This window comes from Octopus bimaculoides, chromosome Z (assembly GCF_046866305.1).
Source record: "Octopus bimaculoides isolate indiv1 chromosome Z, ASM4686630v1, whole genome shotgun sequence".
Lineage (NCBI taxonomy): Eukaryota > Metazoa > Mollusca > Cephalopoda > Octopoda > Octopodidae > Octopus > Octopus bimaculoides.
The window spans coordinates 4,571,361-4,587,444 of record NC_142944.1 but is presented as its reverse complement, the minus strand read 5'-3'; the positions used below and the strand labels follow the sequence as shown (position 1 = coordinate 4,587,444).

The following is a 16,084-nucleotide window of genomic DNA, read 5'->3' as shown; positions in this document are numbered from 1 at the left end:
AACAAAATTGTCCAGGAATAATGGGATGAGGCTATAGTAGAATTTGGGTTATACATCTTTAGATGTATACCTGACTTTCCTACTATAAACTTAGAATATAACGGAACGCTGAACTCCAGACTATCAACTTAAACAACACTTTATTCAGGTGGTAAATATATACATCTTTAGTTCTTGTTGTTACAGCTTCTGTTGTTGGGACGTTGTTATGTAGGTGTGAGTGAGCTGTCGAGCGTAAGTCCGAAAGATGTAGAGAGACAGCTTAACACGTAAAGAGGCTGTCTCCAGAGTTCGAATGTTAGAGACACTCTTGACACGTCCATTGCTCTATGCTGGCCAGCAAGAAAGAGAATGAATTGAGCGGGAAACGCTTGCTTGTTTAATTCCACGCATGCGCACGGCGTTACTACAGAGCTCCCTCGCCAGTGCGGAAACGCACGATAAATGAAATCTGTTAGAACGCCTGAGGCAGGATGGCCACTGAAAACCACCCACAAGATGTGGTACAAACACACACAAAGAAAATTCAAAGAAATGAAATGTACACTTGTGAAATACATGCATGCAACGTATAAATGAAATGACAATGACAAAACAACCGTGATGACAACTGTCCAGGAATACTGGAATCACGTGATGTAAAAGTCTGAGAGTTTGTTTTCCCTGAAAGGAAAGAAAATGTATGAGTGCACAAGTGTGTGTGTGAGAAAAAACACAGAACAAGTGAAAGTGTCTGTAGTATAGACTGCGAAAAGTCCCAAAACACTGAGATAGAGTACATTGATGAAGACGTTGGCGCAGGAACTGCTATAGCTGTGTTCTGTATGTATGGTGGTAATGATGTTGACAGTGGTAATGATCTGTTGAAACTTGGCGACGTCGTGGGGAATGCTTGTAGTTGGTTGTAGTAATTGTTGTCGTCACGGTGGTAATCTTGGTTGGCGCACGACGCTGGTGGCGAAAAGGCTGTTCGTTGATGAGTGTTTGAAGAGGTACGCTTTTACAGACAGTCAACAGACAAATCTCTGTACGAACCATTAGCGAAAACCTCGAAGAAAAATTTTCTTAACCCAAGATGAAAAAACGACCGTGCGAACTCAAAAAGGAGAAATGGTGATGAATGGAATAACAGAGGACTCCTTTTATTTAAACGTGTCACACGGTCGAAACCAAAATATATATCAAAGATGATATACAAGTAATTACGTTATACTACGAACATTAGTGAATTCGTAAATACCAGTAATGAGACGATAGAAAAAAAACAAAACAACCGTATGAAATGAATAACAAGAGTTATTGTGTGGCATAAAATATGTATGTATATGTGAGAGTGTGAATGCGACATATAAGAACATAATAAAAAGCAGGCCGTCTATATATATGTGAGATATCACAGCAGAAAGAAAGTCAGAACACGTGAGAGTTTTATACCAAGTTCTTTGAGTACACAATTGGAAAGTCGCAGTCTGTAATTCTTGTCTGTTTATCGTGAGTGGAAAAATCCACTCTAACAGAGGCGAGAATAAAAACCACTCTTGTTGAGTCGTGTTGACTATGGTTGGAGATGTTGGTAATATGTAGTTCGGTCTCCATGGCTGTATTTGTTCTTTAGTCGGGTTCACCAGTTATAAGTTGGTAGTCCAGAATTCATGCTGCATTTTTTCTTCGTCGGGGGTCACCACTTTAGTAGAAAGTGGGTTTTTTCAGCTCAGCGGGCTGCGTTTTCGAATCACGTCGGGGGTCACCAGTATAGGAAAGTTGGTTATACATCTTTAGATGTATACCCGACTTTCCTACTATAAACTTAGAATATAACGGAACGCTGAACTCCAGACTATCAACTTAAACAACATTTATTCAGGTCACCAGTATAGTTGAAATGTTGGTGTGAGCGAGCTGTCGAGCGTAAGTCCGAAAGATGTAGAGAGACAGTCAACAGACAAATCTCTGTACGAACCATTAGCGAAAACCTCGAAGAAAAATTTTCTTAACCCAAGATGAAAAAACGACCGTGCGAACTCAAAAAGGAGAAATGGTGATGAATGGAATAACAGAGGACTCCTTTTATTTAAACGTGTCACACGGTCGAAGAGGCTGTCTCCAGAGTTCGAATGTTAGAGACACTCTTGACATGTCCATTGCTCTATGCTGGCCAGCAAGAAGGAGAATGAATTGAGCGGGAACGCTTGGTTGTTTAATTCTACGCGGGGGGGGGGGGGCACTGAAAGTGTAGCTGCTAGAATAGGAATAGCCTGGGCAAAGTTTAGAGAGCCCTTACCCCTGCTGGCGACAAAGGGACTCTCACTCAGAGTAAAAGGCAGACTGTATGACGCATGCGTACGAACAGCCATGCTACATGGCAGTGAAACATGGGCTGTAACTGCTGAGGACATACGTAAGCTCGCAAGGAATGAAGCCAGTATGCTCCGTTGGATGTGTAATGTCAATGTGAATACCCGTCAGAGTGTAAGTATCTTGAGAGAAAAGCTGAACATTAGAAGCATCAGTTGTGGTGTGCAAGAGAGACGATTGCGCTGGTATGGACATGTGGTGAGAATGGATGAGGATAGCTGCGTGAAAAAGTGCCACACCCTAACAGTTGAGGGAACCCGTGGAAGAGGTAGGCCCAGGACGACCTGGGCTGAGGTGGTGAGGCAAGACCTTTGTACATTGGGCCTCACCGAGGCGATGACTACTGACCGAGACCTTTGGAAATGTGCTGTGCGTGAGAAGACCCGGCAAGCCAAGTAAGATCGTTGCCAGTGCCCCTGGACTGGCTCTTGTGCGGGTGGCGCATGAGATGCACCATTTTGAGCGTGGCCGTTGCCAGTACCGCCTGACTGGCTCCCGTAGGATTTTCGAGTGAGATCGTTGCCAGTGCCCCTGGACTGGCTTGTGCGGGTGGCACATAAAAGACACCATTTCGAGCGTGGACGTTTTCGTGCGGGTGACACGTAAAAGCACCCACTACACTCTCTGAGTGGTTGGCGTTAGGAAGGGCATCCAGCTGTAGAAACTCTGCCAAATTAGATTGGAGCCTGGTGTTGCCATCCGGTTTCACCAGTCCTCAGTCAAATCGTCCAACCCATGCTAGCATGGAAAGCGGACGTTAAACGATGATGATGATGATGATGATGCATGCGCACGGCGTTACTACAAGGCCTATTGACTTATTCTTACTCTTTACTCTCAGACTAGATGCAGATATCTTATATGGGACACCACCGTGAGAAGCTCGTTTACTCCATCACATATCGTTAATGTTGCGAGTGGGGTCAGTGAATCCATAATTGAATGAAATAAGACACTGAAATATCTTACATCTATCAATAAATTAGATTTTTCAACTTGTGGCTTTTCAGATATCGGTAGGAGTTGGACCACTGACAAGATCACTGTTTTCCGTTTCATTAGTTCCCTGTTGCAACTGCTGCACCAGATGAGGTTCTATGTTGGTGCCCGGATGTTCCACCACTTCAAACTCACAATCACCAACAATAATGCTGTGAAAGTTTTGAGTGTCACATAAAAATTAAGGGTGGGGGTACACCAGTTTTCCTTGGTTTGAAGAAATATGCACTCCCCTATTTTATAATTCGTTTGCTTTTTCTTTTTTCTTTCTCTCTCTTCTTACTTTTGTAAAGTACCTTCTTGTTTATTGTGAAAAAAAGAAAAAAAATAGTGAAATAATTCTAATGAAATATATTTTCCTAATATTCAATATTTCAAACACCAACTAGAAGGCTGAAATTTGAGTGTGTGTGTGTGTGTGTGTGTGTGTGTGTGTGTGTGTGCGTGCACGTGCACACAGACACACACACATACACACACGCACACATGCACACACATATATGGCAGCCAATTAATCAACTGGCAGAGTTGTTTAAGTATCAGACAGATTACTTTGTGGTAATCATTTTGGCACCCCATGAGTTCAAATCTCATTGAGATCAACCTTGCCTTTCATATTTTCAGGATCATTAAATAAAACACTAGTCCTGTACTGGGGTCGATTTTTCTCCTTCTCTCTCTGTCTCTCTCTCACTCTCTCCCCTCCCCTCCTGCCGCTCTTTTTCTTGAAGAAATCACTTGTAGTGAGACTTGGAGAGGGATGGGTCTACACCAGATCTAAAATACCCAAGGTATACCATATGACACAGTTGCACACCTACAAACAGTTAAGGACTCATTGCATGACATAATGGGATGGGTTCACCCTGTGCACCCACAAAACTTTATGTCATATGGAGCTATATCAAACTGCTATTAAAACATACACATGTATGTATGTATGTATGTGCATGTGTATGTATGTACGTATGTATGTATGTATGTATGTATGCATGTATGTATGTATGTATGTATGTATGTATTAGAATGAAGGATAGCAGGATTCCTAAGCAGATGCTCTATGGAGAACTTGTGAATGGAAGGAGACTCCGGCAGAAACCAAGGCTGCGATTTAAGGACTGTGTCAAGTCCTCATTAAAGGCCTGTGATATGCAGGACACTGACCGGGAGAACAATGCCTGTCATCGCCACAGATGGAGGAAGCAGGTTAAGGAGGGGATCGACACTTTTGAGAGAGCACGTATCCAGCATGAAGAACTTAAGCGAGCTGCGCGAAAGTGTACGGCTCGTATAGTGAACGGGGAAATCTTGGTCTGCAATGTTTGCAGTCTTGTATGCTTGTCAAGAGCAGGGCTCATTAGCCACCAACGGAGCCGCAAATGCAAAATATAAGTTAGTCCTAGAGCGCACAATGTTCCTGAAGGTCGGCAATGGTCTTCCTCGGTCACAAGTGAATGGCCATCATCATCATGTATGTATGTGTGTGTATGGATGTATGTATGTATGTATGTATGTATGTTTGTGTGTATGTATGTGTGTATGTATGTATGTGTGTGTATGTATGTATGTGTGTGTGTATATATGGGTGTGTGCATGTGTTTGTATGTATGTATGTGTGTATGTGTGTATGTATGGGTGTATATGTATGTGTGTATGTATGGGTGTATGTATGTATGTGTATGTGTGCATGCATATGTGCATATGTATGTATGTATATATATATATATATATATATATATATATATATATATATATATATATATATATATATATATATATATAAATATATATATATAATTTAAAATACACATTAAGTACAGGACAACACCAGCAAGTGAAAAATACGTAAACACATGAGAGATAAGTAAAAGGAAGTCTAACTTCCTCAGTTGTTGATATATTCATATCATCATCATCATCATCATCGTTTAACGTCTGCTTTCCATGCTAGCATGGGTTGGACGATTTGACTGAGGACTGGTGAAACCAGATGGCTGCACCAGGCTCCAATCTGATTTGGCAGAGTTTCTACAGCTGGATGCCCTTCCTAATGCCAACCACTCTGAGAGTGTAGTGAGTGCTTTTATGTGCCACTGGCACGAGGGCCAGTCAGGCGGTACTGGCAACAGCCATGCTCAAAATGGTGTTTTTTATGTGCCACCCGCACAAGAGCCAGTCCAGGGGCACTGGCAACGATCTCGCTCAAATGATTTTCTAACGTGCCACCGGTACAAGTGCCAGTAAGGCGATGCTGGTAACGATCACGCTCAAATGGTGCTACATATGGGCCACTAGCATGGAAGCCAAACAGCTGCTATATATATATATATATATATATATATATATACACTCATCTAACAATCTAAATATCAGAAAAAAATGCATTTGTAAATTTGTCAGTAGAGTGGGTATATTAATCAAAGTGCACTGTTTGTGGTACCATCAGAGTATATTGAATTCCTATCTCAATCTGTTGAAACATCTGAAATTACTTTTGCTTGCCTTTCCTACTTTATAACTGGTTTAATCTGGTTTTAACCATGTTGGAACTTTACTTTCCCATAAAAGAATTGGACTGGATGTGACACAACGAGGAGGCTTGTGCCTAAAGTTGACAAGTTTGAAGCTGAATGTATCTGCATTAGCTGCATTGCACCAGATGCATGGTTCTCATTAAAAAGTTTTATTCTTTTCCTTTATGATACAATCATTAATTATTTTTGCATCGGTAGTTCTGATCAAAGGTTCATTTGGGGAAAATGAAAATCAGTGTAAAAGAAAGCACAAGTTTCCAGAAGTTAATCTGTCAGCATAATATAGAGCTAACGTTAGAATTCTATTCATACTAATGGCAAAACTAAACCCACAATAAAGGATTTGTAAACAACCGCATATTTAGTACAAATGGCACAAATAGGGCAATGAGTCTACGGGGGCAGGGGTTGTGTCAGGGTTTTTTTATACAGGTAGGCGATGAAGCAGTTTTTGGCCAATAGATGGGTGATATTGCAATTCGACATGAAAAGTTTGGGAAATACTGGATAGATAGATACCAACCAACCTACATACTTACCTACCTATATGCATAAATGCATAAATGCATGCATACATACAAATACACATACATATGCATGTATGAACATACATATGCATGTATGAACATACATGCATGCATGCATACATACATACATACATATGTATGTACATACATGCACACATACATACATACATATGCACATATGCATGCACACATACACATACATACATACACCCATACATAAATCCCAAAAAGAAACACACTCTAAAATGTTGGAGTCATAATATATTTTTCAGGAAGATAATTGTTGTGGATGGTCATAGAGTGACCATGGGTTCCACACCTACAAACCGCTTAGCATTCAGCAGCATAAGGATTATGCACCTTCAGCCATTTGAATCTGACAAATCACCTATACCACTAAGTGCTTTATAGGTGCAAAGCGAATGGTCACTCTATAACCAATCATAACTTTTCATTTTCTAAAAATATATACAAATATATATGTGTATGTGTATGTATGTGTGTGTATATATACATATATATATGTGTGTGCGTGTGTGTGTGTGGAGAAATGGATTGATAAGGTAATCGAGGTAGTCAGAGTATGCAACAGAATACTTAAGATTAGATTAGTGCTACATCATGGGTTATCTCAGCCTATGCCCCTCAGCCGGGCCTACTTGATAATCAGAAAGACCAATTTTATGACATCCTCTTGCAGACTACCTCATTGACGAATGACAGAGACCTTCTCTTTGTGGCTGATGACTTCAATGGACATGTTGGACAACATGCAGGGGGCTTCCATGGCGTACATGGAGGCTACGGTTTTGGTTCCCGCAATGAGGAGGGAACCAAGCTGCTGGAGTTCTGCGATGCAAATGATCTTATGGTTTGCAATGCCAATCACCTAGTCACCTACCGTTCTGACGGACACACTAGGCAAATTGACTACATCCTTGTCAGAAAAAGAGAAAGATGGCTGCTTATAAATGCCAAAACCTTCCCAGGTGAAGAATGTACTCCACAACATAGACTAGTAGTTAGTGACTTCAGGATCAGGGCTAAATGGATGCCCCGTAAATTACCAGTTTGGCAAAAGAGACCAATAGAATAAGTACCAGGCTTTAAAAAAAGAATCCTGGAGTTGACTTGTTCAACTAAAACACTTCAATGTGGTGCCCCAGCATGACCGCAGTTAAATCACTGAAACAAGTGAAAGATAAGATATATATATATATATATATATATATATATATATATATATATATATATATATATATATATATATATGTATATATGAATTTGGAGTTAGCGTTGGTAGATTTACAACCACTAACAATGATGAAGGTAAAAAGTTAAGATATGAATTAAAAATGTGAGAGATTATATGAATGGAACAAAGGAATGAATAATGTGTGACTATACTTGCAGATATAGGCTTGCATACAACTATACAGGGCATTGTTTGCAATGTAGAAGGCTTGTTGGCTTTTAAAATTTGAATGACATTTTTTGTGAGTGTAGTTTGGAATCCCTTTTGAATAACAGATGAGTAATAGGGTTTTGGCAAAAAGACTGTTTTCCCTTCATTGTGCAGATAATATAAAGACTATTATTTCCCTCATACATTTTAGCTCTAGAAAGTGTGTTCCGTTTAAGATTATATATTATTGAAACATCCTTTAAAGACTATGAAGCCAAAGAAGTAAGCAGCTGTCATGGTTTTTAAAAGAATGTATGTGCAGATAAAATCTTGATTTGAATAGATTTGAGGTCAAAGCAACTTAAGCTTTTGAGTTGTTGTTAAATGCCAGATACTGGTATGCAGTAATCTTAGATATGCAGTTGAATTCTAGAGAGTTGTTACCAGAATCAAAGCAGTGCTATATGTTTGCATTTTTATTTTAATTTTGTTAATGATTTGTTATGCTTATTTAGTTTAGTTGTGCTATGCTTAATTATAGTCAAAATTTGAGGTAATTAATAGAAAAGTTTGACAGTATTTTTATTAAATATTTTTTGATATTTATGTTTTGTAGGTAAATGCTTCTGAAGGAGCTTAAACACTTGAGTAAATACTTTGCTGATACCCGTCTCCCAATGACTTTTGCAGCTTTTGGAACATGTTAAAGGACATTTTTTAGAGGTACTGCACGTTTCTTGTAGCAAATTTTGTTTTTCGTTCTTCTGTCATCTTAAATTAATGACTTTTCAGGGAGATTTCACCCATGAGATCAAAAATGTCTTCAGTGTCCAAATCTGAAAATAAAAGTTGCTAGAGGACAAGAACCATTTGATGCTTTATCAGAAGAGACATAGATAAAAGATGATAAGTGAGTAGGAACATTTTCATGGTGAGGTATCCTGGTTTTGTTTCTCCCTGCATTGGGGATCTTCTTTCATACTGTTTTTCTCAAACACCTCAAACTATTTATAGATGTCTGATTACATGAGACAAACTGAAAATAAATGATAGCTTTCCAATCAAAAATGATAATTAACTCCAGCTTCACATTTGAGCAGATCTGGTATGCATTTTTTGGTTGCAGTAATTGTAATCTACTCCACTACAATGGCACATTTTGTTTAACATCGCAGTCCTATATTCACATTCAACTACTTTACAGAAGTGGCACTTTACAGAAATTTTCATCAGGAAACATTTCCTCACTCTGACAGTTCTATTTTGGTCTTATGTATGTATGTATGTATGTATGCATGTATGTATGTATGTATGTGTGTATGTATGTATGTGTGTATGTATGTGTGTATGTATGTATGTATGTATGTATGGATGTGTGTGTATGTATGGATGTGTGTGTATGTATGTATGTATGTATGTATGTGTGTATGTATATGTGTAAGGATGTGTGTGTATGTATGTATGTGTGTGTATGTGTGTATTATGTATGAATGTATGTGTGTATGTATGTGTGTATGTATGTATTATGTATGTATGTGTGTGTGTATGTATGTATGTATGTATGTATGTATGTGTGTATGTGTGTATGTATGTATGTATGTATGCATGTGTGTATGTATGTATGTATGTGTGTATGTATGTATGTATGGATGTGTGTGTATGTATGTATGTATGTGTGTATATATGTGTGTATGTATGTGTGTATGTATGTATGTATGTATGTATGTATGTATGTATTGGTGTGGAGGATAGTGCTCATCTTAAAACTTTTAACAGATCCTCCGAGACAAGTTAGCCTCAAACTGGTGACCTGACTCAAGTGCTTACCACAAAATAAACTCTGCTAAGGCTCCCAAAGACCAGGTGCTGGTGTTAAACAGGTAACAGATTAAGCTCATCACCCAAAAACTGAAAACAAAAGCAGGTGGAATAAATACCTCAGAGTTTTTCATCTGACGATATGATCGGCCACTTCCCTTGCTAGAACTTTATTACATCAACCCTGAAAAGACAAAAAGTAAGGAGGATTTTGAAAAAGCTTGATGCTGATTACAGAGCACAAGAGAGCAGCTAAGCTGGAAACTGAAGGGTGAAGACAAGCAATGATTTGGTTATCACTGCCAACCAACCATCAAGGGAGTGTTGTTACTGTTCAGGGTTGAAATATCCAATAACAATTCTGACACTGTCTAATGCCATCAACTCCGCCTCTTAGTCAAGGCGACCCACATCAAAAGTAAATGGAGAAACGTACTTTATGATGTCATCATCCTCTTCTAGTAGACATATATATACATTACACCTGTTTGTGCATTTTTTACTTATTTCAGCCATTGGACTGTGGCCATGCTGGGTTGTCACCTTGAAGGGTTTAGTTGAAAAATTTGACCCCAGGACATATTTTTTAAAGCTTGGTACTTATTCCATCAGTATCTTTTGCTGAACTGTCAAGTTAGAGGAACATAAACAAACTAACACCAGCTGCCAAGCAATGGTGCGGGATAAACACAAATACAAATACACATACACATACACACAATACAAACATACACATACACACAATACAAACATACACATACACACAATACAAACATACACATACACATATACAAGCTTCTTTCAGTCTCTGTTTACCAAATCCACTTACAAGACTTCAGTTGGACCAAGGCTATAGTACACGACACTTGGCCAAGGTGATACACAATGGGTCTGAACCCATAACCATGTGGTTGGGAAGCAAACTTCTTATCACGCATCCACACTTGTGCCATACATACATATCTACACACACACACACACACTGATAAATAGATAGATAGATAGATAGATAGATAGATAGATAGATAGATAGATAGACAGACAGACGGACAGATGGAGGACGGACGGACAGAAGAGACAGACAGACAGACGGGCAGGCAGGCAGACAGAAAGGAAAATTCAGTCATCACTAAATGTGACTAAGAGTGCCTAGACACCGACATTGCTAAAAATAGGAGTAAAATACTCCTTGGGCTGTAGGAAGAGCACAAATCTATACACATACAGTGACAGGAGAAGAAATCTATTCTTTTCTACCTCCCCATGACCAAATTGAGAATCTCTCAGACAAGATGTCTGGTTTCAGTAAAAGAAAAAACTATATCTACAACAATGTGTGTTGAACACTACTCTCTCATTTGTTTGACATGCTTGTTTATGCATGTGTGTGTGTGTGTGTGTATGTGTGTGTATAAACATGCATACATGCATACATATATTTATGCATATATGTGTAGATATATACATATACAAATACATACATACACATACATACATACACACATACATATATGAATACATACATACATACATACATATATGCATGCATACATTCATACGTACATACATACATACATACATACACACATACATACACATACATTCACATATACATACACACGTATATACATACACACATACACACATACATACATACATACATACACACATACATGGCATACATACACTCATGCATACATACATACATACATACATACATGCATACATACATGTATACATAAATACATACACACACATGTATACATACACACACATGTATACATACACACACATGTACATACATAACAAAATGCCAAGACTAATGCTGGGATGCGTAGAAAAGAATAAATTTAATGTCACCTACGCATTTTTTTTGTTGATGGTCTTTGTTGATATTCTGGTAATATGACAAACATCAAGAGACAATTAGAACTAGTCACAGCATTCTCACGAGGTATAGGAATGGAGTCTGGGCAAGATAAATGCTCATCCATGATAATCAACCAAGGAAATCTTGTTGACCAGGCAGAGAATATGTACGTCAATGGCTTGTCTCTCTCCCCTATTACTAACGATGGAAGTTACAGGTACCCCAGAATTGATGAGAATGTTGCATATATTGGTGCTGTGACTAAAGCCAGAATAACAAAAGAGTACTTCGGTAGATTCCAGAAAATATGGAACTCAGAGCTCTCTCCATTTAACTTGACCATTTCTCACAATGCTTTTGCAGTTCCAGTGCTAGTACCAACATTTGGGGTATAGGACTGGATACTCGGTGAGATACACAGCCTTAATATCAAAACCAGAAAGGTACTGACCACCACTGGCAACTTCCACATTAACAGCAACACTGATAGGATTCAAGCCAGTCGCTAACAAAGAGACAAAACGTTTTTGAGTTGAAGGTGATGGGCTTAAACTCTTTCAAGAAGAACTTAAACAAAACTCAAATGGAAAAATATACACACATACATACACACATACATACATACTTACACACACATACATACACATACATACATACACACACACATACATACATACATACACACATACATACATACACACACATATACATACATACATACATACACACACACATGCACATATACATACATACATGCATGCATGCATGTATGCATACATACATACATACATACACACATACATACATGCATGCTTGCATGTATACATACATACATACATACACACATACATACATACATACATATACACATGCATACATACATTCATACATACATACATACATACATACATATACACATGCATACATACATTCATACATACATTCATACATACATACATATACACATGCATACATACATTCATACATACATTCATACATACATGCATACACACATACATACTTACATACATTCATACATACATACATACATACATACACACAAACATACATACATACACACATACATGCACATATACATACATACATGCACATATACATGCATACATACATACATACATACATACAGACAGACAGACATACATGCATGCTTGCATGTATACATACATTCATACATACATACACACATACATACATACATACATATACACATGCATACATACATTCATACATACACACACATACATACATACATACATACATACATACACACACGCATACATACATTCATACATACATACATACATACATACTTACATACATTCATACATACATACATACATACATACATGCATGCATACATTCATTCATATACATATACATGCATGCACACATGCATGCATGCATATGCACACATACACACACACATACACACACACACACACACGGTTTGGTTTGGTTTGGTGGAACCATTGCTGGTTTCCTTAATGAGTTGGAGAGACTACATTTCACTCTCGTTTAATTTTTGGTTTGATTTCTCACCTTAATGATCTTTCTCCTTTTTAGCATCAAACATCTCACAAAGTGTACCGGCTGCATTTCATCATTGTATCATCATTACAGCGTATAGGAGTGAGAAAAAAAGGAAAGATAACAAGACATGGATAAATGGATACATGCCTGTCTGATCAATATCATTTTAATATGTCTAAAGATAAGCAAAAGAGAGAGAGAGGGAGCTAGAGTGACAAGAACAAAAGAGGAAAGTTTACAACGACTAAAAGAAACCAGATCAATCCAGCAGCATCTGTGGTTACAGTGGGAATGATACATGTTGAATGGAAGATGTCTCTAACAAGATATTCCTGAATTTTTGGTAATTACCAGTATGATGGTTTGGTTCAGTAGATGTCAATGAAAAGAATAAAATTCCATTGGGATTTTAAATACAAAAATATTTATTTTCATCATTAAGAAATTGTATTGTTGTTACTGCCAAAGACAACAAAAATGTATATACACTAAGATAGATGGTTTCAAAGTTTGTGTGAGATGTAGATGCAGTAATAAATGACAGTATCCATCGTCATGTAATTTTAGCAATTAGGTGATTTAGCTGCATTGATGTCATAATTGTTGTCATACATTGTCTTGGCTGGTGTTGGACACTACTTACAGCTGACTGGCTTAAAGTATGTGCCACTACTTGCAGCAGGTAAAGACACAGTGGTACTTATAGCTATTTCTTTCAAAGAGAAAACAATAACAAAAGATGGCATTGTTAATGAGATCCTGTTTTATGGGGATGTCAGAGTGGTCAGTTCCTTAAAGCAATCTCTTCTATGCTCAAAAGTCTATAAAATGTAACTTCCTTGCTTCCTAGTCTTTACTTTCAGATGATTGACTCAGCAAAAGGTTTCTCAAAGTCTATTGTATATGTGCTCTGTTCATACGGTCTGTTTTTCCTCTATTGGTCACAAATCTATATTCTTATTCACCTTAAATGTGATATTTTTGAAAAGCTGATTCATCAGATCCAATTCTTACAATTCTCAATAGATTCATATTATTTTCCTTTTTCACTTTTACATTATACCTTTAAGGGGTTCCTCTTCCAAATAGAGTGTGTATGTATTTGCAGATTTTACAGATTAGATATTACAGTGTGTGTGTTTGATCTCATGCTCACACACGTGAATGCAGTATTTTAGGGTCTTAATATCGAAACTATAATATTCAGGTGAAGTGATAGTGATGCACTGACATTGTACATATCCCTTTGTCAGCATTCGGTGATTGGGCAGAGAGTTGAGCTCTACTTAACAATTGTATGATCTGCAGTCAATTAAAATGATCCTACTACTTGACAATTGCTATATTTTATCAAACCTAAAAGATGGAAGAGCAAAGTAATCTGCTAGATTTGAACTTATAAAGAACGATAACACATGTCACAAGATATTTTGTTCAAAGTTCTACTAATTCTGCCAATCCTTTATCCTAATATATTTTCATTATGAATCATTGTCAATGTATTTAAATCTTCAAGAAAAGCACATGACTCTTCATGAGTTCATCAATGTAGCTAAATAGAAATATCTGTAGCTATAACTTTAATACCAATAAGATAACAAAGGAACCTCCACATGGTCATATGCCCTGCCAGAAACAGCAGTCAAACCACTCTAAAATTCTTTTCTGCTCTCTTAGAAAAGGGAAAAGACATTTTGTAATGTAATTTTAAACACACAATGTGTTAATAAGGAAGGCATAATATTTGTGGCCGGAACAACTTTGATTTTAGTTTTCTTGATCAGAACAAATGACAACTTTGATCTGATCATTGTTCGATCAAATTGATTGTTTTTACGTTCTGAGTTCAAATTCCGCCAAGGTTGACTTTGCCTTTCATCCTTTCGGGGTCGATAAATTAAGTACCAGTTGCATACTGGGGTCAATCTAATCGACTGGCTCTCACTCCCAAAATTTCGGGCCTTGTGCCTAGAGTAGAAAAGTTTGATTGTTAATAGTATTTCCTCAAAACCATTTTGAAGCAATGTTGTCTGTGAAAGTTATTAAGAGAAACACGCAACACAAAATAATTTGTTGCTGCAATTCAAATGTAACATTTACAAATCTTCTCCTCTCGTTTGTATAAAGTACCACATAAAAAATATAAATGAAAATTAAAAAAGGATTAAATAGTTGTTATTGAGTAGCCCTAGATTAAGCAAGGTCAACAATATTCTAGCCACGATCATCCCCTTTTTTTTAAACCCCATTATCCTCCTTTACTTGAATTGATTTGAAGAAGATTAAGTTGGTATAACAGTAATTTTAAACTGCATTATTGACTTTTCTGAGTTCAAATCATGTGAAGGTATTCTTATCTTTCAAGGTACATAAAATAAGTATCAATAGGAACCTAAAATCGATTTAATCAATATATTCTTTCTAATCTGAATGAAAACATTTGCACCTAGTCATAAGAATCAATATCAACAAAGCATACCAGGTCAAAATACTTCACTGAAAATCTTATAGTACGAGATCACTCTGCCCTACTTTTAAACCATATTCGATTATTCATTGACCCTCATTTCTTCAGAGTTGACAGAATAAACATTAGTATTATATTAACGGTGATTTAATCGATTACTATCCAGCATAAAAAGAAAGACCAAACTAAAATCAGTATTTCTCATTTTACTAAAATATAGGGCAGGTTGACCTAAAAAAAAAACTACTTTGTTATGAAATTTTTTGTATTTTATTTTTATTACTACAACAACGTTCTGATTCCTAATTTGGTAATATATGGTTCCGAAAATAAAACTTGTATTTAAAAAAGCACTTTATATTGCAAAGTAAAGAAATTTTATTTAACATTTAGTAAAATCATTCAAAAAATCTATCTACTGATATCATTTTTAGAATATATCTATCATTTAATATATATACTTTAGAAGAGAGATACTAATAGTATTATTCTGTTACATACAATAATTTGTCTGATTTATATAACATGCAATATGTCTGCAAGCAATTTTTCAGGTTC

The 16,084-nt window shown here is 37.0% G+C and overlaps 1 long non-coding RNA gene across 1 annotated transcript; it reads right to left on the bottom strand.

Annotated features, from left to right (window-relative positions):
• Positions 1 to 8,355: 8,355 nt before the first annotated feature.
• LOC128249634 (uncharacterized) lies at positions 8,356 to 15,752 on the bottom strand. The gene is made up of 3 exons (XR_008265754.2): positions 13,069 to 15,752; positions 9,758 to 9,822; positions 8,356 to 8,656 (listed from the first exon to the last, which is right to left on the bottom strand). It is a non-coding gene; the product is annotated as an uncharacterized LOC128249634 (long non-coding RNA).
• Positions 15,753 to 16,084: the final 332 nt, after the last annotated feature.